Genomic DNA, 26,921 nt, shown 5'->3' on the forward strand with positions numbered 1-26,921 from the left:
TATATGTGGAATAGTGAGCATGTTAGAATTGATAGCGGCTTGGAAAATCGAGCGGTGTTAAGTCTAGACGCCGCTAAAGCGTTTGATAGCATATCGTGGTCGCACCTCTTCACTGTATTAGCTAAATTTGTTTTTTCAGACAACTTTGCCAAAATTATTCGGAAAATCTATCAGAATCCTAGGTCGTTCCTCTTGATTAATCAAACAGTGTCGGCACCCATTGTTCTACAGAGGGGAACGAGGCAGGGATGTCCTCTGTCCCCTCTTCTCTTCAATATTGCCCTAGAACCTCTGGCAGTTAGGCTAAGAGAAGTATTAAAAGGAATCCAATTTGGAACTCAAAGCCTAAAGCTTTTACTATACGCAGATGATATGTTAATATTTATTCAGGACACTGCGATTGAGATCCCAGAAATAACAAAGGTACTGGAGGAATTTAGTTCCTTTTCAGGATACAAGATTAATATTGACAAGAGTGAAATAATGTGGTTGGGTAGAGAAGAGGGGAAGTTAACCATAACGGAGTTTAGAACAGTAAAAAGTATTAAATATTTGGGTCTGGATATAAATAAAAACCCTAAATTCTGGTATCAGGAAAATTTTCTATCCCTCTTTCAGAAGATTAAAGATGATTTACAACTTTGGAGTACTTTCCCATTATCTATCTCAGCTTCTATAAGTCTTATCAAGACAATAATCTTTCCTCGTATTTTATACTTATTGCAAAATATGCCACTATATATACTAAATAAAGACCTAAAGAGGTTGCAGTCGTGGTTTTCTCTTTTCATCTGGAAAGGTAAAAAGCCACGGTTATCGATTAATAGACTGACCAATAAGTTTCCCGCTGCCGGGTTGGCTCTTCCAAATATCAAACTTTATAATCTGGCAACTCTATTGAAATTTGCATTTGATTGGATTGCCCAAGCTAATATAGTTTCGTCATATGTTCTTGAAGAATATATGGTTTCTCCCTGGACTCTGAGTGCTCTCCTGCATTGTTCATCCTCAAACCTACCGAGACAAATTAAGAAATTGTGTTCATTTAAGAACATAATATCTGCTTGGCAGAAAGCCGGTCAGGTGCTTAAAATTGATCCAGCATTTTCAGAATTCTTACCAATTATAGGAAACCCACTCTTTGTTCCGGGTATAGATCAAAAGGTGTTTAGGAACTTGCGTGATAAGGGGCTTAAAGATATACATCAACTATTGACTACTGATCTCCGAATTTATCCCTGGGCTACATTATGTCAAAAGTACGCTCTTCCATGTAGAAATCAATATGCATACTTTCAGATACGACATTATATTTCATCTCAGAAATGGTATGCGTCTGTCATGTCTGACTGGTCAGACATGAAGATGTGTATTCAGAAATTTAGATCAGGAGAGGCATCTATATCTCTTATCTACGATGTAATGCTCTCCAAACAAGGTACCCTAGCTTTGGAGAATCTATGTGTTCTATGGTGGTCGACTATTGAAATGATTAATACAGATATGCTTGCAGTTAGTTTGTCTCAGGTCTCTAGTTATTCTGTATCAGTTGGCTGGAAAGAATCTCATTTGAAATTAATCAACAATTTCTATCTAACACCGGCTAAATTATCCAGATTCTATCCAGAACACGTTGCAGCCTGTCGTAGATGCTCTTGTCCCTCTGCGGATTTGTTTCATATGCTATGGTTTTGCCCAAAGATTCGACAGTTGTGGTATAAAATTCAATTTTGGACAAATAAGGTTTTGAATATATCTCACTCCTTTTCTCTGGAAGACATTTTCCTACTGGTTACAGATGTCAGACTAAATATCGATAGATGTGTAGTTAATACAATTATACTTACAACTAGACACATTATTTTTAAGAACTGGACGGCTCTCAAAGCTCCTAGTTTGGCCTCTATATTGAAAGGTATTAGAGAACAAATCATTTATGAATCTTTTCATTTACAGTATGTAAAGGAGTCTAGAATCAAAAAATTTCTGACCAGGTGGGCCTCCGTGATTACAACATACCCAATTCCAGTTCAAAAGCAAATTTTGTCTCCTTTCCTCTCCTCTATTAGCTTTGCAGAACTGGTTATATTGGGAATATTCCCTCATATGTGGATTAGGAGTTATAGAGATGGTTAGAAATTTTAGTGGACCCGGCTCTGGCGGGATTGGAGCAAGTATGATTAATTGAAGTGAGGGGGGTGAGGGTTCATTTTCCCCTTTTTTTTTTTTTTTTTTTTCGTTTCTTTTTCTCTTTCTCTTTTTCATCTTCTTTTTTCTTTCCTTCCTTTAGGGTCTAATTCTTGGTGTCGTAACACACCCTCTTTTTTTTTTTTTCTTCTTTGAAATAATAAGGAAATCTATAATATATATTGCTTTATTAAAATTGATCAGGGATCATTATAAAAAAACAGTTTCATGGTAATACTATAAATGACATTAATTGTTGACATATGGGTGTATATACATCTGTGATTAATCCATGTATTACTTATTTATGTATGATGTTGGAATACATATATGTGAAACAAAAAAACCTTTTTTATGTTACAATGTGTCCTGTGAGACACAAGACAGTATGTCGCTGATGATGATCTGTTTTTGATTTTCTTTAATAAAAATAATAAAAAGGAAAAAAAAAAGAATCATTTGTGGGCTAAATATCTTAATTATACTTGTCTGAATTTATCTTAAATCTATTCAAATCCAGTAAGATTTGGGTGAAGTATCTTGATATATTGTTTATCTAAACACTGAGAAGTTACCGGTCCTTATTCTGGTATTTTATTGTGGTATTTTCATGTGATTCATTGTGAGTAAGGTTAATTTTAAAGATATATTTTTTTATGATCTGTTGTATAGAATATTGTAATGGAATAAGCGTGCATAATTGATTCACGAGAAAATATATTTCAATGTGTTTATAAATTTAACTAATCTCAAGAATTTAGGAATAAATATTAATTTCAATTGTTTCGTATATACATTTTATTGGAGATTATTTCAAAGAATAATATAAATAAATTATATTTATAACCCTGGTATATACTGACATATATGTACCACAAAGGGGTTAAACACATAATTAAAGCTGTTCTGAGACCCGCAAACACTGCAGCTGTTGATTAGTGGGGTTTTGGACTGCTACTGTTTATTGGCTTAAAGGCTGCTTCCTGATCAGAACCAGATGTTTTTTATAGCTCCCAAAGAGGACTATAACTATGTGTTTAACCCCTCTGTGGGAACTGAACACTCCCGATGATCAAAAACTCACAGGTATGGAAAGAAATCACACAAAATCTTTGTGATTTTCTTTAGACTGTATATTGTAATGCAGGAGTCTCTCCTTCACATACAGAATCCTCATCTCACCTGAGTGAAGACTCATAGAGCTGGTCTATAGGAAATGTAAGGCAAATTGCCTGGAATGCACATAAGGGTTTAGGCCAGGATGGAGGAGTGGTAGTGTTCTTGTGTGTGTGAAAAAAATGTTGCAGTTAGAGAGGTGGAGTTTGGCTAACATTTTTAAGACCTGTACAGGAAGTCCAAATCCTCTTTCTGCTTGTTTCTTTGAAGTTTTCCCCACCCTATCCCTCCCTTTTTATTATTTTAGGCGGCAATCATGAGAAGGAATCATCACTATGGTGGTCCTTTATAGTATTAGGGGTGTCCGAGGCATGATGAGGGCTAGCCAGCCTGTTTCTACAAGTCCAAGGACGTTATGTTTTAGCTCCCCAGGTGTTTCACTGTGGGTTTGCACCTAGTGACCCTGGTCCTAATGGTCTGGAGTGGTGGGTTGCACTCTGGGCTGGTGGACAGTGTTGGGGGACAGGATGTGATCGAGGTAGAGTGAAGTCAACTTCCGGTCAGGGGTGAAGTCCTCAGATGTGCGTTTGGGGTGTTCCCTGCCTGTGTGATTCGAAGCCAAGAACTCCCTAAGCCATTCCAGTATCTGGCTATGCTCTGCCTCTCCTGCATCCCTACCACTGCCCATCTTGTTAGCATGGGTTTAGCTAGTACTTGATTGCCGCCCCCCTGGTCCATGTTTATTTGTGCTGGTCGTTTGGTTCCTCGTGTTGCCACAATAAACGTGACCTGCGGGTTTTGTAACCAAGAAGTTGTGTCATTATTTCTACGTTAAAAATAAGGTTAATGTATACATTAAACGTTACTATGTAAATAGTTAAGTTATTATTTATGTTTCCCACAGAGGAGTATATGGCATTTAATCCCTAAAGAGTTGTAGTGTCAGTGCAAACATTGCAAGCTCTGATTAATTAGCGGAGCTAATATTTGCACATAGAATGTTCCTTTAATTTGGTTACATATGTTGTAACTGGAAGCTAAAAGGGTTATCCTTGCTAAATACATTATTACTGGTAACCAATGTAGGTTAAGCACTGTTCTACGTGGTATTACTCATAGTCGTTTGGGATTAATCAGCCTTCTGAATGTTGTTACTGAAAGCCAATGCTGGTTATGTGAGTTATTACTGGCAGCCAGGAGATTATTTGTGGTTATGTAACTTGTGAATGGAAGGAAGAGGTCTGGTTGTGTGCCTTGTTACTGGCAGACAAGGATATACCTATATTAATGGTAGCCAGCGCAGTTTAAATACCTTTTCTATATGGTTTTACTATTAGCAAATGGGAATGAATCAGTCTTCTGTGTCTGGCAGCAAATAGGGATTAATCACTGTTCTGGGTATTATATTGGGTAACTAAGAGGCTTAAAGGACCATTAAATAAAGTAGATATACATAATCAACAAATGCACTCAATTTCAAGTTAGTTTGATTTTCCTTCCCTCTGTATCATGTGACAGCCATCAGCCAACCACAAAATGCATATACGTATATACTGGGATTTCTTGCCCATGCTCAGTAGGAGTTGGTGCCTCAGAAAGTGTGCATATAAAGATAGTGCACATTTTGATCATGGAAGTGAATTGGAAAGTTATTTACAATTGTGTGCTCTTTCTGAATCATAAAAGTTAAATTTTGACTTGAGTGTTCCTTTAAATGGACATTATACACTAGATTTTTCTTTGCATACATGACTGTTTTGCAGATAATCCATTTATATAGCTCATACAGTTTTTTTTATAGTTTTGCTTATTTTTAAATAACATTGCTCTGATTTTCAGACTCCTAACTAAGCCCCAAAGTTTTAGGAGAATACCGACGTATACCTACTCCAGCTTGCTCCTGTTTGTGTAAAGAGTCTTTTCATGTGCAGAGGAAGGGAGAGGGGGGGTCTGCTTTTTTTGCTAGTGAAGCATTTGCAGTGGGGGTTCCAGCTAATCTTTTTAACAGAGCTAAACTGAGAGCTAAGTAAGTAAGTTTTTAAACGGTTTTATACTGAAGTTTTATATCATTATCTGTGCATATTATTATTTATAGTAGTGCCTATTACATGCAGTTATATGAAATTTGGTGTATACTATCCCTTTAAGGGACAGTAAAGTCTAAATTTTACTTTCATGACTCAGACAGAACACACAGTTTTAAACAAATTCTAACTACTTATTTTTCACATTTTCTTAATTGTCTTGGTATTTTTTGTTGCAGAGTAAATCTAGGTAGGCTCAGGAGCAGCAATGCACTACTGGGAGCTAGCTAACACATTGGGTGAACCAACGACAAGAGGCATATTTGGGCATCCAACAATCAACCTAGGACTTAATCCCTGTTCTGTGTTGTCAGGGCTGTCTCACAACATTGTGCTGTGTGAGTCCAAAAATGAAATGAAGCTCCCAACTCTCCATTCACTGCCGACATGAAACCCAACATTTTTCTTTCATGATTCAGACAGAGAATACAATTTAAAACAGTTTCTAATGTACTTCTATTATCTATTTTGCTTTGTTCTCATGTTATTCTTTGTTGAAGAGATATATAGATAGGTAGAGTGCACATTTCGGGAGGACTACAGGAAATATTGCTGCCATCTTGTGCTCTTGCTAATGTTGCAAAACTGCTGCCATATAGTGCTGCAGACACGTGCACGCTCCTGAACTTACCTTCCTGATTTTCAACAAAGGCTAACAAGAAAACAAAGAAAAAATTATAATAGAGGTACATTAGAAAGTTGTTTCAAATTGTATGTTCTATCTGAATCATTAAAGACAAATATTGGGTTGTATGTCCTTTTAAAGGGACAGTAAAGTCAAATTAAACTTTCATGAGTCAGATAGAACATGCTATTTTAACAACTTTCCAATTTACTTCTGTGTATCCGATTTGCTTCATTCTCTTGGTATCTTCTATTGAAGAGTCAAACTAGGGAGGCTCATAATAGCTCGGAAGTGTGCATGTGTCATTAGTACTCTATGGCAGCAGTGTTTTGCAACATTATTTGTAGCTTTGTTATACAATGTTGCAAAACACCGCTGCCATAGAGTACTAAAGACACGTGCACACTCCTGCGTTCTTATGAGCCTCCCTAGTTTTAGTCTTCAATAAAAGATACCAAGAGAATGAAACAAATTAGATAACAGAAGTAAATTGGAAAGTTGTTAAAATAGCATGTTCTATCTGACTCATGAAAGTTTAATTTGACTTTACTGTCCCTTTAATCCTGGTTTTGTGTTGAGTTAGTAGAAAGTGAAGTGTTAAAGGGACATTGAACCCAAATTTTTACTTTTGTGATTCAGATAGAGCATGCAATTTTAAGCAACTTTCTAATTTACTCCTATTATCAAATGTTCTTCCTTCTCTTGGTATCTTTATTTAAAATGCAAGAATGTACGTTTAGATGCCGGCCCATTTTTAGTGAATAACCTGGGTTATTCTTGCTGATTGGTGATAAATTCATCTACCAATAAAAAAAGTGCTGTCCAGAGTTCTGAAACCAAAAAAGAAGCTTAGATTTCTTCTTTCCCAAATAAAGATAGCAAGTGAACGAAGAAAAATTGATAATAGTAGCAATTTAGAAAGTTGCTTACAATTGCCTGCTCTATCTGAATCACAAAAGAAAAAATTTGGGTTCAGTGTCCCTTTAAGTTATTGTGTGGCATTACTAGAGAACAAAGGGTTAATCTATTCTGTGGTTTTACTGGAACAAAATGGGAGGTTTCTGTGTACTGTGGTGTGACTGGAGCACAAGGGGTTAATTCCTTAGCAACTCTAATCCAATGGTATAAAAGACTTATTTTGTTCAGGCAGCTGAGCCTTTAGCACTTTCACAGGGAAACGCATTTGTGCTTTTTTAATCTCTCATTTTTTATTGACTTTTACATTAACCACAGAGCACAATAGAGGTTCTTGGGATACTGTAATAGACAGGTGCACTGCTCAGCAATCAGGGGGTATGGAGTGTTCTTCACTTGAGAAAAACAGGAGTAACAAAAGGTTTAAAGGGATAGAAAACACCAAAACTTTCTTTCATGATTCAGATAGAACACACAATTTTAAACCACTTTCCAATTTACTTCTGTTATCAAATTTGCTTCCTTCTCTTGTTATCCTTTGCTGAAGGAACAGCAGTGCACTATTGACGGCTACATGAGCACATCTAGTTAGCCAATCACAAGAGACAAATGTGTGCAGGCACCAATCAGCACCTAGCACCCACTAGTGTAAGATATGTGCATATTATTTTTCAACAAGGGATACCAAGAGAACGAAGCACATTTGAAAATAGAAGTGAATTTAAAAGTGTCTTAAAATGACCTGCTCTATCTGAATCATACAAGTTTCATTTTGACTTTCCTATCCCTTTAATCTTGCTAAAAAATGTCAATTGGCAATCTAGTGGTATGTTTAGTTTTTGTGCTGCACTAGGCACTAAGGAATGTGCTGTCCCATCTACCTCTAACAATTGTAGCTGATATTGACCTCATATTCCTCCCAGCCGGGGGTCAGGGAGGCATGCATGGGTCATGTGCCCCCACTAGACAGCAGGGATCACTGGCTTGTGATAAATTAATAAATACATCATAGATCTACCCTCAAAATGTGTCCTCCTCTACTAATCTTGCAGCCCTAGATACAGCCCTAGTTGACCTGTACCAAAATACATCCCTAGGGAAAACTGATTTCCATGGGAAACAAAATAATATTGCAATGAATATTCATTAAAGCAACATTATAGTGCAAAAATGTAACCCTCGAAAAGGGTTATACACAGTTAAAGTCCTGCTTTGAGCCATAAGTGCTGCAGTTCCCCTCAGGACCAAAAACTGTATACAGCTCCAGAGCAGGACTTGACCCCAGCTGATAGTACCAAAAAGCAGCGTTGATAGAACTAAACGTGCACACTAGGGTTGCACCAATACCATTTTTTATGACTGAGTACAAGTACCGATGCGATACTTGTTTTCAAGTAATGAATCCGAAACGAATCCGAAACAAATTCATTCGAAGTTTTCCGAATTCGAATCGATCCAAAACGAAATTAAAAAACCTCCGAATCGATCCGAACCGAATTTTTCGATCATGCACATATCTAGGAAAGACTTTCTGTCTTGGCTATGGAGAAATCTCTTGCCATGTGTGTCATGGAGGAGGCTCCAGTGATTTTAATAGTGTCTCCCAGTAGAACTTGGCATCTAGGAATATATCTAGCTGGTTTCGTTTGTAATATCCATATTGTTCTAAGGGAATGGTGTCTGCTACTTTTAATAACCACTGTTGGGTTGTAGGGACTAATGTTGACTTTCAATGTTGTGCAATCAATGACTTAGCACCATTTAGGCATATCTTTATCAATATGGTGCGAATTTTGCAGTGGCATTCTGGGTTTTGGCTTAGCAGAGCTATTGAGGGAGAAAGTGTGAAGCTTGTATCCATTATAATTTTTAGTGTCCGCTCTACCGACTTCCAAAAAGGGGTGATTTTGGGACATTGCCACCATATATGTGCCATGGTTCCTGTTCCACCACATCCTCTCCAACATGTTGCGGAAGAGGAGGGGTAGATCCTATGCAATCTATGTGGGGTCAGGTACCAACGCATAAGAATCTTGAAGTTCATCTCAATGATTCTCCTGGAGGTAGAGGATTTACGTGTTTTGTTAAATATTTTCCTCCATTCTTTCTCTTCTAGTTGAAGGCCTAGGTCTTGTTGCCATTGTGTAGTGTAAGTCGGGAGAGAGGGCTGTTTTGCATTTTCAAGTGCACTTTTAGCAAGTGAGAGAGTACCATTAAAGGGTATTGCTGACAGGCATAATTGTTCAAAAGGAGTGGGAGGCCTCACCAAGTCCTTTCTAAAGTGGTTACTGTGAATGAAGTGATTTAGCTGAGAATGCTTTAGCCAGGATGTGAAGGCTCCTTTCAATATAGTGGACATGTTTTGCCTTGGTTTAAGTGTACGCTTATCTAGTAATGTGATAATGGGTATCGAGTCTGGTAATTACCAAGTCACCTTAGTGTTTCGGAAAGGTTCGTATCCACCTGTAAGCTCCATATTCGGGGATATTGGAGTAAGTGAAGAATAGGGTGAGGAAAGTTTCGAGTATTTCTGAACTAGGTAATCCTATATTTAAAAAATGTGCCTATAGAGGGGTGATGTATGACATGGGGGGGTCTTAACATTTTGGGGATCCAACATATTGAGCCGGGTTTAGGTGCTCTTAGGATCTGGGAATCCATGGACACCCAAGCTTTAGTTTCCCTCTTACTGTGCCAATCTAGAATGTGCTGCAGAGCCACTGAGTGGTAGGTAGTAAGTTTCTAATTTCGGCACTCCCAACCCTCCTTCTCTTAGTGTGCGGTACATTGTGACTGCGTTAATGCACGGTTTTGACCTGCCCCAGATAAATTAATTAATGCTTTTTTTGGAGTTGTTGGAGATAAAGTTTTGGTAGTGTAATTGGCATCGTTTGGAGTATGTAAAGTATTTTCTGGAGTATCAACATTTTTATAGCTTGGACTCTACCCCACCACGATAGCAGCTTATCTTGCTAGGTTTGTAGGGTGTGTTGTATAGAAGTTTGTAGGGTTTTGTAATTGGTATCAAATAATTGTGATATTTCAGGGGTTAGCAGGACTCCCAAATATTTTAAGTGCAAATTTGTAACTGTATAAGGGCATATAGCCTTGATGAATTGGAGTTCTTTCAGGGGCATAAAAATATTTAGAATTTCCGATTTTTGTTTATTGATTGAGAAATTGGAGAGACGGCCAAATGTGTCAAATTCCTCCATAAGAGCTTGGAGGGAGCAATTGAGGGATGTTAACGTAAGTAAGACGTCATCTGTGAACATTGATACCTTATAATGATTTGGGCCTATATTTACTCCCAATATGTTCGAGTTGGCACGAATGTGAGATGTCAAGGCCTCCATAATAAGCACAAATAGTATTAAAAAGGTTTCCCACTAATATTAAATATCTACCCTCCGGACCAGTGTATGTGGTGGGGTTGTGGATGTGGATGGATTTGTGGAGTAGGATCCCACTCCATTTCTCTTTTTATGTGTATGAGAGCTAAAGTGACCTATTGGGTAGTGCTTAGATGTAAGTTTGGGTTCCGCTTTATGTTTGAAATTAGTTTCTTGGATAAAAATAATCTCACTTTTATGTTTAGCGAACCAATTGAGTGCAATCGATCTTTTTGCCTGAGAATTCAGCCCTTTAGTGTTCTGAGTCAATATTCTAAGGTTTCTCGCACTCATCAGGGTATGTAATGGGGTTTAAACTGTCGTCTTGTCAGCTTATATTTGTGCAATACCTGTTGTAGTGATTTATATAAGGAACTTTGCATGCTCTCATATACTATCTGTAGAACATTGTTCGACTTTGTGTTTTTTTAGCTACATTTTCAATATTAATAACAAAAACATTAATAAACAATAAAATAGTAAATACAAACATAACAATGCATATATCCATATATCCATATACAATACTTGAAAATAAAGGGGATACTTCCCCGTCCATAACAAGATATGAACATGAGAGTATCAGCTACTTCCTTTTAACTTTTGAAAACAGTGTATCTTAAATCTGAAACCATATTGGCTTACATGGACGCTTCTGGGCGTAGCAGCAACTGAACCGCTCATAGCTAGAGTCCCGGGTAGGCAAGTATTAGCGGAAATAATTTCTGAAATAAAGAGAGAAAGTCATATCCTGAGGAAATAACTGGGTCAAAGATGTGTACAGGTCCTCATGCGGGGTTAGTGTCTGAGTCTGTAAGACTGTAGGATGGTTGTGACCTTTTCCTAATTCACCCTGTTCCAAGTATTTATCTGCGGCTTGGGGTCTCCTGAAGGGTTTGCTGTTCTTGGAGGTGTTGATCTATCCAGAGGTGGTAATGTGGGTTGAGGTATGTTGAGTTTCTTGCAGAAGTTTTCTAGATCATCTGGAGTTTTAAAGATGGCGATTAGTGATCCTTGCAGGACTTTGATGCAGGAAGGAAAACCCCATCTGTATGGGATTTTTAACTCTTGGAGATGCAAGGTTAAGTATCTGGCCTCATTTTGTCTGTTTAAGGTGATAGTGCTCAAGTCGGCATAAATCTGGATGCTATCGCCTTCATATGTTATTTGGTGCATTTTCCTAGAGGCTTCCATTATTTTTTCTTTATCTGCAAAAATGTGTAGCTTCAGCACTATGTCTCTGGGGGGCTTACCCTCAGGTGGCTTCGGCCTCAGGGCCCTGTGAGCCCTTTCTATGGGCATGTTGGGTAAATCTGTGACACGTAGCAGAAATTGGAATAGGTGTGCTACTCTATCTCCTAGTTCGGTGAGGTCCTTTTTTACTTCTGTGAGGCCATCTTTAATAATTTTCCCTACGTGGGAAATTAGGGAAGCAAAGTCTGCTTTTGTAGGGAGTTTATCAATGTCTGCCCTTGTGAGGGGTTCACCTGCTGGTGGGCCTTGGGTGATGGATTCTGGCCGACATGGTATCTGACTCTCGGGGTGTAGTTGGCATTGAGTCTGGAACTTCAAGTACTTTGAAGAAATTATTATGTTTTGTTGCCGTTGCTGCAGGGCCCTTGGTTTATCTTGCTTAGATGACGTTCTTGATGCCATTGCAGTGCTTTGTGTAAAGAGGTGGTCTCTTGCTCTTCAGAGCGGGTGGTTAGGAGTATATCTCTGAATTCCTTTACTGCTTTGATTGCTTGGTCTTTAGTTCCCAACCCACTTCTATGCTGCTGCTGTTTAATGTAGGCTGGTGTTGGGAAGTTATTAACATATATAGCGCTGTACTGCGGCTTTAAGGTACAAGCATAATAGTCCCATTTATCCGTGCATGCAATCAAAATATCTCAGGGGCTGTCTATTTGGGTGCTATTGTTCCAGATTTTATTACCTGCGTTGGTCAGGTTTAGTGTGCACCGTCATATGTGTATATTAATTTGTTTATCCCTCTTTAACATCCTCAGGGGCCCTCTTTTTTAAAAAAAAAACAAGATGCTTACTGTCTTCTGGCATTGCCCCAGGTGTAGATACGTAGAGAGGTGATGCTATGGATAACCGGTGAGTAGTTATTCAGCGTTGGTCATTTTATGCCACTAGTTTGAGCACTGCCATTGGGTTGCCTTAATGGAGTCATGCAGTCGGGCCTAGTCAGAAGTCGCGACCGCTCACCTTACTCCCTGCAGCTTTGCCATCTATGGGTTTAGTCAGCCCGGAGCTGTATCTACGCTGTCCCTGTGTGTTCCAGTGCCAGATTCTCCGGTGCATGGTGTGATAGCACCTGATGGACAGCTGAAATGTGACCTGGAAGAGCCTTCAGTTACGGAGCTTCACTTTTTAGCAGCCATACTGGACGATGGCTGGCTCCACCCCCCACACCATGCAATTTTTGCACTAGAGTGTCCTTTTAACTATTTTGCCTGATTTTCCTTTAAAATAACACTGAGAATTGTGCATGTTCTATTCCCTTAAAGGGAGAGTAAACATAAAAACATTAAGTTGTTAGATATCATCTTCATAAGCAATATAGCATGTTTTAAACTTTCATTGCCACAGTATGAGATTGAAAAGTAATGTATTGACATATGAATAATAAATGACGTTCACTCTTATGGCGGCCCTTCCTGGATTCCGCTTCTGCAAGCCCCTGCGGCAACCACTCTATACAATGAATTAGTCGAGCCATAGATGGATTACAGAGGCACGCAGCTTAGCCGGATCTAAATTTTTATGTTGCGCATGCGCTCTTATCCTCCACTCGCTATAAATTTTGGCTCAGCATTTTACCTCAATGCAATGAGCACCAAGGAATTCAACCAATTAGCCAGATCTAATTTTAAATAGATTTTTAATAATTTATAAAATAAAATTTGTCTTAGTCTAATAAATATCCTAATAATATAGCAAAACATATACCTGTATACCTGCTCATTTAGATAAGGAGGTTTAATGATATTGCAAAGACAATTTAATGAAACCTACTAACACCTCTAACGTTTAACAATTTACATGACAGCTTGGTGTTACAGCAGAGGATATTAAGCACATGCGCAGCAGGTCTACTGGCACCTGACAGCCAGAATGTGCTGGGAAAGAATAAGGGGTGTGACAACCTCACAAAGGTTGTACGACAGTAGAGCGGGATAGCTATTTAAACGTCGAAGCAAGGAGGGGGCTGGCTAAAGTTCTTGATTGACAGGTATCATTTTAAGAGAATAGAATACAAAAATAAGTGTTTATTTACTTTTTTATTAAAAAAAACTCAAAACATTCCAGTATAAATTTTGAAATAAATAAATTGTTTATGTGTCATCAATTATAGTAATGTTTACTGGCACTTTAAGAATGGCTGTTGTGTCTCTATCATTCATGACTATGTTGTAGATTGTTATCAGCTCATTTACATCTGCCTCTCACTAGTCACTGTTAAGGAGATGAGGAACATGAAATTCACCAAGTTCATGACATGGGGTGCATTCCTGAACTGCTCTTGATTTGCAAAACCTTCTAAATTTTGCTAATGATAGATGACAGCATTAAATACTTACAATTTAGTTTGTATACAGATATTTGTAACAGAATATTTATTCCCACAAAATGGGAATAATGTTTTATGTACACCAAACTATTTAGAACAAACACATATCTTAGAACTCTGGTTTGTTTGAGCTTTTTGTTAAAGGGATACCAATTTTTTTTTTTAATGATTCAGATATAGCATTTAATTTTAAGCATCTTTCTAATCAACTCCTATTTTTTTTAAAAATTTCTTCGTTCTCTTGCTATCTTTATCTGAAAAAAGCAGAAATGTAAGCTAAGGAGCCGGCCCATTTTTGGTTCAGCACCCTGGATAGTACTTGCTGATTGGTGGCTACATTTAACCACCAATCAGCAAGCGCTAACCAGATGCTGAACCAAATATGGGCTGGCTTGTAAGCTTACATTCTTGCTTTTAAAATAAAGATAGCAAATGAATGAAGACATTTTTTTTAATAGGAGTAAATTAGAAAGTTGCTTAAAATTGCATGCTCTATCTGAATCATAAAAGAACAAAAATGTGGGTTTAGTATCCCTTTAAGGGGCTGTCTTTGAGAAAACATGCGACACAAAACAAATGTTATAAATAAACAACATGTTTATTGTGTAACAAGTAACATAGTAAATATTTATGCATGTATGACCATATCAGTATAGTCATAATGAGATAATAAAACAATCTCCAGTATCATAAAACATAAAAATGTATACATATCAGCAACATTCTGAAATATAAAACTGCCTCCAGTAAAGCAAGGTTATAGAACATATTCATAAATATGAAATAGTTATTCATTATTAGACAATGATGTAATGCAAACAAGTCTTACAATATAGGTAAGCATTTACAAAACCTCTGAAACATATACGCTTTGAATGGTGTTAAGATATATGCAATCAGGTTAGTGAGACTATTACTTGTGTAACATGAAAGATGTGTATATATTGCTAGTGGTTGTCTGGTAAAGTCTTTGGGGTAGATTTACTATATGTCGAACGGACATGATTCGCTATAGCGAAAAATGTCAGCTCGACATTGCTAAATGGGAGTGAGGTTGTTGAGTGTTTTGTAGGTTAGGGTTAATATTTTGAAATGCATTCTGGGGATGAATCTAGCTGAGTCTAGTCCAGTGGTGAGAGACTAGTTAAAAAGATGAGTTAGGGCAGGGGTTAACGACGCAGAGACAGAGGAAAGAAGTTGTGAAGGAATGGGATAAGATGAGAAGAAGATAGAAGTTTGAAGACTTCCTCGTTTGTTACAGGCTGAAAGTAACAGAGTCTTTCTTTAATAGAAGGATTGGCTTTGAGTGGAAGGGAGAGATGATTAATTGCGTCTTTTATTTTTAAAGGTATCTGTGATCATCTGAGTTTGGTAGTGGGTGGAGGTGCAGGCAGAAACTGGAGAGAGTTAAAAGTTAAAAAACAGCTCTGAAGATAGCAGCTCTATTTGGTTTGCCACAATTGTTCTGGAGTGCATGATGCAAGGCAACTATGGAGGGTGCAGCTTAAAGGGCCATAATACCCAAATGTTTAAACACTTGAAAGTGATGCAGCATAGCTGTAAAAAGCTGATTAGAAAATATCACCTGAATATCTCTATGTAAAAAAGAAAGATATTTTACCTCAAAAGTTCCTCAGTAGCCACCTCCCATTGTAAAGGATTTCTAAGCAGCATTTTAGTGTGTTTGTCCTGGGACATCTGAAGGGACTAGCATCGTGCACTCTCATATTATTTCACCAATTAGGTAAAGGAAGCTTACTATGAAATCTCATGAGAGTTAAGTGAAATCTCATGAGATCACAGTAAGAGTTCATGACCTCAGCACTGCTGATGCTGATTGGCTGCTGTTCATTTCTTCATTTTTTTAAATTTGTTTACCTGCAGCTGGGAGCAGCTGAGTATAACTTTTTACACAGAACTTACTCTGGTGAGCTGAGGAGATTGTGAGGTAAAATATCTTCCTTTTTTACATAGAGAAGCTCAGGTGATATTTTCCTGTCAGCTTTTTACAGTTATACTGCATCAGTTTCAAGTGATTTAGCATATGAGTATTATGTCCCTTTAATCAAGTGCAGAACTGTATTGCAAAGCCACGAGGTCTACACAAAACATGGAGTGAATTTTGGAGGGTAAAGAAGCTTAGATGAAAAGATGAAAAGTCTGGAAGATCCAAGTCATTGAAATTCCTGTAGATAGTAGTTTTTGGGGGTCTGGTGAGGATGCAACAGTTATAGTAAGAGAGAAGGTCAATAGATGGTGGTCAGAGAGAGGGAAGCGGAAGATTAGTGAAGACCAGGTCAATTGGGTTGCCTTCACAGTTGGTTGTAGATGTGGTCTACTTGGACAAGCCAAAAGAAGTTGTAATAGAAAGATATTTAGAGGCAGCAGACATGCAAGGATTGCCAGTGAGAATATTGAAATCCCCTTAGAGGGAAGAGACTTTACAAAGAAGAACAATTGGAAATGAACACCCAGATATATAAGATTTTTTTATGTCTTGGTTCATATCCTTGGGTAATACTTACCAGGTGAGAAACCCCCTCTCTGAGGGCATGGGCAGAACTGACTCTTCCCCCAATTAACTGTTTATAGGTAACCTATCTTTCACTTACCCCTCCTACTCTTTGAGATGTCCAACCAGATGAAGTGGACACCCAAACCAGAGATGGAACCTGGTAAGTATTACCCAAGGATATGAGCCAAGATATAGAAATATCTTATATTTGGGTGTTAATTTCTAATTATTTTGGCTCTTCCATGAGTAATACTTCCCAGGTAAGAAGACTGAAAAGCAGTAGAAAAAGACAAATAGGTGGGAGGACAAAGATACTGCAAATATAAGGACAATTTTTCACGTTACTACAGAAGACAGAATTTCCCTTCCAAATCTAGCAGCGCTAGATAGTTTAACATCCAGTTTATAACGTGACAAAAAAGTATGAGGAAACATCCAGACCACAGTCTGAGAAATCTCGGATGGGGTAGTATGAGCCTCCATTGGCCACAAAGTTGATACTGCCCTTGTGGAATATGCCCTAAGCCTATCTGGAACTGGTTCATACTTTTGTTTCTAAACCCATGAGATAGCTTGCATTAAGCAACTGGAGATGGTAGTTTTTGCTGGTGTTTGGCCTCTACAAAGACCTTTGTATAACATAGAGATCATCCGTTTTGCAGAAGGACTGTTTTTTTAATGTAGATCTGTAGCCAATGAACTAAGTCCAACTGATAGAGTGGCTTGCCTTGTGCTTCCTGTTTATCAAGATAAAGGAAGGTAAGACAACATCTTGTGATCTATGAAAGTCAGTGACTACTTTCTGTAGTGGTTCATGGGGTATCCAAAAGAGCTTCAAGGACAAGAGGCAAATCCCAAGTAGGCATAAATGATATTGTAGAAGAAAGGATATGAGCCCATGCTTGGAAGCATTGAATTATCAATGGTTCTTTAGCCCATCATTTCCTGAAATTGCTGAAATAGCAGACACTTATAAATAAGGTTCTGAAACCATAACCTTGAAGACAACCATCATGAAGAAATCCCAAAAAGTGAAGTAATTCAATATGTTCTAAAGAAACAGAATGATGTGACATCTATGAGGAAACTGTGCCCTAAATTAATAATAATATACTGTGGAAGTTGACTTCTTCCTAGCTTGTAACAGGATTTGAATGACAGATGTAAAAATCTTCATCTGCTGCAACCTTGTGATTTTAGCAGCCTTGCTGCTATCTTTAGATGCTGTGGATGTGGAAAAAGAATGGAGCTATTGCTTAAGTCTGAAAAAGGGAAAACCAAGACTTCCTGTGCCAAAATGGAACTATCGCAATGAAGGTTGTTGCTTCCTTCTGAATTCTGCAAAATATATGTAATATGAGTGGAATCTGAGAAAAGACGTAAATGAGATTAAAGTCCCAACTCTGTGTTACGGCATCCATTCTGTAGGCCTGAGGTGACAGATATCACCTGAAGCACAGGGGTATTTGATGATGCCATGAGATCTATGCCTTGGTAACTGCACTTGGCTGTGATCATGCAAAAAAAATAATTTTAATTGCCTTTCTGTTTGAACAACCTAAATTCGACTGAGAAAATTAAATGCTCTTTCTTTGTTGATCTATAATGGACCAGAGGTCTTGTGCAAAGTGACGATGGTTCCCCATCCTGACTTGCTGGAATCTGTTTAAAGAATGATCCAATTGGGGTCTGAAAGGGGAATCCCTTTGGAAAGATTTAAGTCTGAATCCACCATGTTAAACACTTTCCGAGAAGATGAGGAAAAAGTACTGTGAAGGACTTTGATGTTTGTCCCAATTTCGTAGGAAATATAATTGCAGAGGTTGCATCTGCCATCTTGACCATTTTACCAGACGGATTACTGAAACCATATGACCCAGCATTTTCATCCAAGTTCTTACTGAAGAGTTTTGAAGTAAGTCACAATAGCTCTTATCTGTTGAAGTGATACCAATAGTCATACAATAATGAACTGAGCCCTTAAAAATAAGATTTATTAGGAAGGCATTAATTGACTCTTCTGAAAATGTATCAGCCAACCGTGGTCTTGCAAAAACTAAAGAACTTGATCCCTGTGTAGACATGACTTTTAAAGGGACAGTCTACTCCAAAAATGTTATTTTGGAGTAGATTATTTTTTTTAATATAACATTGTTAGTTATACAAAACCGAGGAATGGGTAATAAAGGGATTATCTATCATTTCAAACAATAAGAGACTGTGACAATAAGAATTGTGTCCAACTAATGAATTACAAAGATGCCTCTTACACATAGTTCTGCAATAAGGGTGACTAGGACCTTTGTGAAAACCAGTAGGATAATGGAGATGCTGAAAGGTAGAGCTGTGAACTAATGACGTTCTCCTATAGAAAAATCTAGAAATCTTCTATGAGATTCTGTTATTGGGAAAGGAAAGAAAGGACATTTGTTTTAATCCATGACAATGAAAACAAAACCAAACAAAAAAGTTTTAGGGGAAGAAACATACTCAAATATTACACAAAATACCACAATTTCCTAGTAGTGGGCCAGGCACACAAAATTAGTATAGCTTTTAAACCAGAGAACTCAAACCCTCTACATGGGGACCGGAAGCAGTGGCTCCCATCCCTGCCCACACAGGCTGCCTTCTACAATGCAGGGTGACAGAAAAGCCTGATGAAACAGCCCTAGTTAGGCTGAGAAACGTGTTGCTGTTATTTTTAATAAATATTGGAGTTTATTCACACTTGCTTTTGCTGTCTATGGACTCTTCTTGACATTCAGATGGGTTCCAGTTTTGATTCCTGATACCGCCAGAGATCGGGCAGTCAGCTGGGCGGCTGCTAAGTCCTAGCCTGCTTACACTGCACATGGGGGGTACATCTCTGATGTAAGTGTATTCTGTAGTTGACCTACTTCACAGAGGGCCCTGGTGCAAAAACAATTTTGGGCCCCCCAAAGTAGTTCAGTAGCAAGCGATAGTAATAACATATATGCTGCTCTGTATAATTATTTTGAAGATAGACAGATAAAGCACTAACCTGCACTAATAAAAAGCCCACCTGCATTAGGATTGTACACATTCTGCACATGCCCATATATAGACTGGCTGCTATAGGTCCCCCCAAGCATTAGGGCCCGGGTGCCACTGCACATGCTGCACCAATGGTAGTTCCGCCCCTGAGTGTATATATATATATATGTTCTATCCATCACTTTAAGTCCTGCTGTGCCATGTGGCCTTGTGTCTGTACTTCAACAGGAGTGTCTTTCACATATGGAACCTGTTGTCAATGACCAATTAGATTTTGGTTTCAGTTAGCTGGGCAACTGTGAGGTTCCAGTCTGCATAATAAACACCTATCAGTAAAACTAGGTAGGCTCATAAGAGCTCAGGAGTGTGCATGTGAAAGAGAGGTTACCTATAAACAGGTAATTGGGGGAGTGGTCAGTTCTGTCCACGCCCTCAAAAAGAGGGTTTTGTCACCTGGTAAGCAATACCCTAGGAAAGATATGTGGAAGCCAGGGGAGAAGAGTCATACCAAATGCTTTCTGTGCCTAGGAGGTTAAGGTTGAGTGTAACAGTTCATCTGTGAGTGAGGCTGGGTGGAGTTGGGCAATTTATTGGAGGGGATGTACAATTTCTGGTTTCCCTTTGGTAATAGTGATATTTATAAGAAAGGGAAAGTTGTTGGGGGCAGCGCTACCAGTGGGTATATAAAAATGGGCTGCAGATATACCGCATTTTATCAAACGCCCGCAAACAGGCACATTCGTCTGTTTATGGCTGCATGATAAATAACTAGCCATTACAAGTGGCTGGTTAATGCTTCTGTGATCTTGCTGTAACAATTAGCGCTCAAAAAATTAACCAGAAGTCAGACCGCTGGTTAACTTTTTTTTAATGTGCATTGTAGTAATCTTTATTAAAACATAAAAAAGTAGCATCTTTATTTTTTAATAAAGTAACTGCACTAGGCTGCGGCAGTATTTTGGGGGCTAAAATTGGCGGGTGTGGGGTGTTAGAAAAAAAATCGCATCTATAAAGTGCCTTTACATTGCAGTCTATGGGAACTATATGTTCCCTATAAATATATATGTATGTGCTTAAATACATATTGATTTATGTGTACACACATAAATATATATGTATATATTCATATACATAAATATTTATATTTGCTGCCCATCACTGCGTGACTTACCCCTTTCCCCTTACCCCCTTTGCTGCGCTAGTTCTCATGCCGTGTCTGACAGCATGAGAACGAGGCTCCCATTGGAAGCGCGCTCTCGTGAGCGCAATGCTTCCGTGCAATGCAAACGAGACGTTGTGTTCGAATTGCACCTCACTTGTAATACCAGCGCACATTAGCGAAAGCGATATTTTGTGCCTAACTTTTAATCTAGCTTCTTATAACAAAGTAAGTAAGTTTTTTTATTAGGAAATATTCTTCCATATTACAAGTGTGGTACAAGGATGTGTGTGATGTAGGATATATACATAATGTTGTACTTACAATAGTTTTGGCCTTTCTATATCTGTTCTTTGTCTGGGATGTGCATTGCACAGGGGTGCATTGCATGGGCAGTGTACATTGTAACAATAGCATATGTTCACATTTTCAAAGTGAACATTTTATAAGTGATTCACTAGCAATACAGCAATAGAATTATACAAGAACAGCATTCTCTACTCAGCACAGTGCTGCTTATTAAGAAAACATGCTGCCTATTGACATCTGCTGAAAAATTGCACACTGCATCAAGTTAACCCTATTCTCTCTCCTCTGCTTTCAGGTACGTGAATAGAGACCCTGTCATTCTGCAACTATTCACTGCTCTCTGGTGTTTTTTACTCTCCTGTAACTCTCTTCTGGTACGTGAATAGAGACCCTGTCATTCTGCAACTATTCACTGCTCTCTGGTGTTTTTTACTCTCCTGTAACTCTCTTCTGGTACGTGAATAGAGACCCTGTCATTCTGCAACTATTCACTGCTCTCTGGTGTTTTTTACTCTCCTGTAACTCTCTTCTGGTACGTGAATAGAGACCCTGTCATTCTGCAACTATTCACTGCTCTCTGGTGTTTTTTACTCTCCTGTAACTCTCTTCTGGTACGTGAATAGAGACCCTGTCATTCTGCAACTATTCACTGCTCTCTGGTGTTTTTTACTCTCCTGTAACTCTCTTCTGGTACGTGAATAGAGACCCTGTCATTCTGCAACTATTCACTGCTCTCTGGTGTTTTTTACTCTCCTGTAACTCTCTTCTGGTACGTGAATAGAGACCCTGTCATTCTGCAACTATTCACTGCTCTCTGGTGTTTTTTACTCTCCTGTAACTCTCTTCTGGTACGTGAATAGAGACCCTGTCATTCTGCAACTATTCACTGCTCTCTGGTGTTTTTTACTCTCCTGTAACTCTCTTCTGGTACGTGAATAGAGACCCTGTCATTCTGCAACTATTCACTGCTCTCTGGTGTTTTTTACTCTCCTGTAACTCTCTTCTGGTACGTGAATAGAGACCCTGTCATTCTGCAACTATTCACTGCTCTCTGGTGTTTTTTACTCTCCTGTAACTCTCTTCTGGTACGTGAATAGAGACCCTGTCATTCTGCAACTATTCACTGCTCTCTGGTGTTTTTTACTCTCCTGTAACTCTCTTCTGGTACGTGAATAGAGACCCTGTCATTCTGCAACTATTCACTGCTCTCTGGTGTTTTTTACTCTCCTGTAACTCTCTTCTGGTACGTGAATAGAGACCCTGTCATTCTGCAACTATTCACTGCTCTCTGGTGTTTTTTACTCTCCTGTAACTCTCTTCTGGTACGTGAATAGAGACCCTGTCATTCTGCAACTATTCACTGCTCTCTGGTGTTTTTTACTCTCCTGTAACTCTCTTCTGGTACGTGAATAGAGACCCTGTCATTCTGCAACTATTCACTGCTCTCTGGTGTTTTTTACTCTCCTGTAACTCTCTTCTGGTACGTGAATAGAGACCCTGTCATTCTGCAACTATTCACTGCTCTCTGGTGTTTTTTTACTCTCCTGTAACTCTCTTCTGGTACGTGAATAGAGACCCTGTCATTCTGCAACTATTCACTGCTCTCTGGTGTTTTTTACTCTCCTGTAACTCTCTTCTGGTACGTGAATAGAGACCCTGTCATTCTGCAACTATTCACTGCTCTCTGGTGTTTTTTACTCTCCTGTAACTCTCTTCTGGTACGTGAATAGAGACCCTGTCATTCTGCAACTATTCACTGCTCTCTGGTGTTTTTTACTCTCCTGTAACTCTCTTCTGGTACGTGAATAGAGACCCTGTCATTCTGCAACTATTCACTGCTCTCTGGTGTTTTTTACTCTCCTGTAACTCTCTTCTGGTACGTGAATAGAGACCCTGTCATTCTGCAACTATTCACTGCTCTCTGGTGTTTTTTACTCTCCTGTAACTCTCTTCTGGTACGTGAATAGAGACCCTGTCATTCTGCAACTATTCACTGCTCTCTGGTGTTTTTTACTCTCCTGTAACTCTCTTCTGGTACGTGAATAGAGACCCTGTCATTCTGCAACTATTCACTGCTCTCTGGTGTTTTTTACTCTCCTGTAACTCTCTTCTGGTACGTGAATAGAGACCCTGTCATTCTGCAACTATTCACTGCTCTCTGGTGTTTTTTACTCTCCTGTAACTCTCTTCTGGTACGTGAATAGAGACCCTGTCATTCTGCAACTATTCACTGCTCTCTGGTGTTTTTTACTCTCCTGTAACTCTCTTCTGGTACGTGAATAGAGACCCTGTCATTCTGCAACTATTCACTGCTCTCTGGTGTTTTTTACTCTCCTGTAACTCTCTTCTGGTACGTGAATAGAGACCCTGTCATTCTGCAACTATTCACTGCTCTCTGGTGTTTTTTACTCTCCTGTAACTCTCTTCTGGTACGTGAATATTTACAAAGAGCAAATGATTTTAGTTTGTTAATTTAGTCCTACATCTGTTGTACTGTTATCCAATGTGTTATTTCTAATGTTCATTTAACTGCCATGTGATGTTCAATCCTTATCAATACTTGCTATTATTCTAAAATGTATAGCTGTCTTATTCCATAGTTTCAACCTCCCCCAAATTTTATTGTCTGTTTACTTAACATCTCACCCTGACCAGACCAGAATCTAACTTTCCAATTGGCCTTTCCAATTGTCTTTGATTAGCAATCAACTAAATTTAGTGGACTCAGCTGACTGCCCTCCCTGCATATATTTCACACCAGTCTGGGATGTGCATTGCACAGGGGTGCATTGCATGAGCAGTGTACATTGTAACAATAGCATATGTTCACATTTTCAAAGTGAACATTTTATAAGTGATTCACTAGCAATACAGCAATAGAATTATACAAGAACTGCATTCTCTACTCAGCACAGTGCTGCTTATTAAGAAAACATGCTGCCTATTGACATCTGCTGAAAAATTGCACACTGCATCAAGTTAACCCTATTCTCTCTCCTCTGCTTTCAGGTACGTGAATAGAGACCCTGTCATTCTGCAACTATTCACTGCTCTCTGGTGTTTTTTACTCTCCTGTAACTCTCTTCTGGTACGTGAATAGAGACCCTGTCATTCTGCAACTATTCACTGCTCTCTGGTGTTTTTTACTCTCCTGTAACTCTCTTCTGGTACGTGAATAGAGACCCTGTCATTCTGCAACTATTCACTGCTCTCTGGTGTTTTTTACTCTCCTGTAACTCTCTTCTGGTACGTGAATAGAGACCCTGTCATTCTGCAACTATTCACTGCTCTCTGGTGTTTTTTACTCTCCTGTAACTCTCTTCTGGTACGTGAATAGAGACCCTGTCATTCTGCAACTATTCACTGCTCTCTGGTGTTTTTTACTCTCCTGTAACTCTCTTCTGGTACGTGAATAGAGACCCTGTCATTCTGCAACTATTCACTGCTCTCTGGTGTTTTTTACTCTCCTGTAACTCTCTTCTGGTACGTGAATAGAGACCCTGTCATTCTGCAACTATTCACTGCTCTCTGGTGTTTTTTACTCTCCTGTAACTCTCTTCTGGTACGTGAATAGAGACCCTGTCATTCTGCAACTATTCACTGCTCTCTGGTGTTTTTTACTCTCCTGTAACTCTCTTCTGGTACGTGAATAGAGACCCTGTCATTCTGCAACTATTCACTGCTCTCTGGTGTTTTTTACTCTCCTGTAACTCTCTTCTGGTACGTGAATAGAGACCCTGTCATTCTGCAACTATTCACTGCTCTCTGGTGTTTTTTACTCTCCTGTAACTCTCTTCTGGTACGTGAATAGAGACCCTGTCATTCTGCAACTATTCACTGCTCTCTGGTGTTTTTTACTCTCCTGTAACTCTCTTCTGGTACGTGAATAGAGACCCTGTCATTCTGCAACTATTCACTGCTCTCTGGTGTTTTTTACTCTCCTGTAACTCTCTTCTGGTACGTGAATAGAGACCCTGTCATTCTGCAACTATTCACTGCTCTCTGGTGTTTTTTACTCTCCTGTAACTCTCTTCTGGTACGTGAATAGAGACCCTGTCATTCTGCAACTATTCACTGCTCTCTGGTGTTTTTTACTCTCCTGTAACTCTCTTCTGGTACGTGAATAGAGACCCTGTCATTCTGCAACTATTCACTGCTCTCTGGTGTTTTTTACTCTCCTGTAACTCTCTTCTGGTACGTGAATAGAGACCCTGTCATTCTGCAACTATTCACTGCTCTCTGGTGTTTTTTACTCTCCTGTAACTCTCTTCTGGTACGTGAATAGAGACCCTGTCATTCTGCAACTATTCACTGCTCTCTGGTGTTTTTTACTCTCCTGTAACTCTCTTCTGGTACGTGAATAGAGACCCTGTCATTCTGCAACTATTCACTGCTCTCTGGTGTTTTTTACTCTCCTGTAACTCTCTTCTGGTACGTGAATAGAGACCCTGTCATTCTGCAACTATTCACTGCTCTCTGGTGTTTTTTACTCTCCTGTAACTCTCTTCTGGTACGTGAATAGAGACCCTGTCATTCTGCAACTATTCACTGCTCTCTGGTGTTTTTTACTCTCCTGTAACTCTCTTCTGGTACGTGAATAGAGACCCTGTCATTCTGCAACTATTCACTGCTCTCTGGTGTTTTTTACTCTCCTGTAACTCTCTTCTGGTACGTGAATAGAGACCCTGTCATTCTGCAACTATTCACTGCTCTCTGGTGTTTTTTACTCTCCTGTAACTCTCTTCTGGTACGTGAATAGAGACCCTGTCATTCTGCAACTATTCACTGCTCTCTGGTGTTTTTTACTCTCCTGTAACTCTCTTCTGGTACGTGAATAGAGACCCTGTCATTCTGCAACTATTCACTGCTCTCTGGTGTTTTTTACTCTCCTGTAACTCTCTTCTGGTACGTGAATAGAGACCCTGTCATTCTGCAACTATTCACTGCTCTCTGGTGTTTTTTACTCTCCTGTAACTCTCTTCTGGTACGTGAATAGAGACCCTGTCATTCTGCAACTATTCACTGCTCTCTGGTGTTTTTTACTCTCCTGTAACTCTCTTCTGGTACGTGAATAGAGACCCTGTCATTCTGCAACTATTCACTGCTCTCTGGTGTTTTTTACTCTCCTGTAACTCTCTTCTGGTACGTGAATAGAGACCCTGTCATTCTGCAACTATTCACTGCTCTCTGGTGTTTTTTACTCTCCTGTAACTCTCTTCTGGTACGTGAATAGAGACCCTGTCATTCTGCAACTATTCACTGCTCTCTGGTGTTTTTTACTCTCCTGTAACTCTCTTCTGGTACGTGAATAGAGACCCTGTCATTCTGCAACTATTCACTGCTCTCTGGTGTTTTTTACTCTCCTGTAACTCTCTTCTGGTACGTGAATAGAGACCCTGTCATTCTGCAACTATTCACTGCTCTCTGGTGTTTTTTACTCTCCTGTAACTCTCTTCTGGTACGTGAATAGAGACCCTGTCATTCTGCAACTATTCACTGCTCTCTGGTGTTTTTTACTCTCCTGTAACTCTCTTCTGGTACGTGAATAGAGACCCTGTCATTCTGCAACTATTCACTGCTCTCTGGTGTTTTTTACTCTCCTGTAACTCTCTTCTGGTACGTGAATAGAGACCCTGTCATTCTGCAACTATTCACTGCTCTCTGGTGTTTTTTACTCTCCTGTAACTCTCTTCTGGTACGTGAATAGAGACCCTGTCATTCTGCATCTATTCACTGCTCTCTGGTGTTTTTTACTCTCCTGTAACTCTCTTCTGGTACGTGAATAGAGACCCTGTCATTCTGCATCTATTCACTGCTCTCTGGTGTTTTTTACTCTCCTGTAACTCTCTTCTGGTACGTGATTAGAGACCCTGTCATTCTGCATCTATTCACTGCTCTCTGGTGTTTTTTACTCTCCTGTAACTCTCTTCTGGTACGTGAATAGAGACCCTGTCATTCTGCATCTATTCACTGCTCTCTGGTGTTTTTTACTCTCCTGTAACTCTCTTCTGGTACGTGAAT

This window comes from Bombina bombina, chromosome 1 (genome assembly GCF_027579735.1).
Source record: "Bombina bombina isolate aBomBom1 chromosome 1, aBomBom1.pri, whole genome shotgun sequence".
Classification (NCBI taxonomy): Eukaryota; Metazoa; Chordata; class Amphibia; order Anura; family Bombinatoridae; genus Bombina; species Bombina bombina.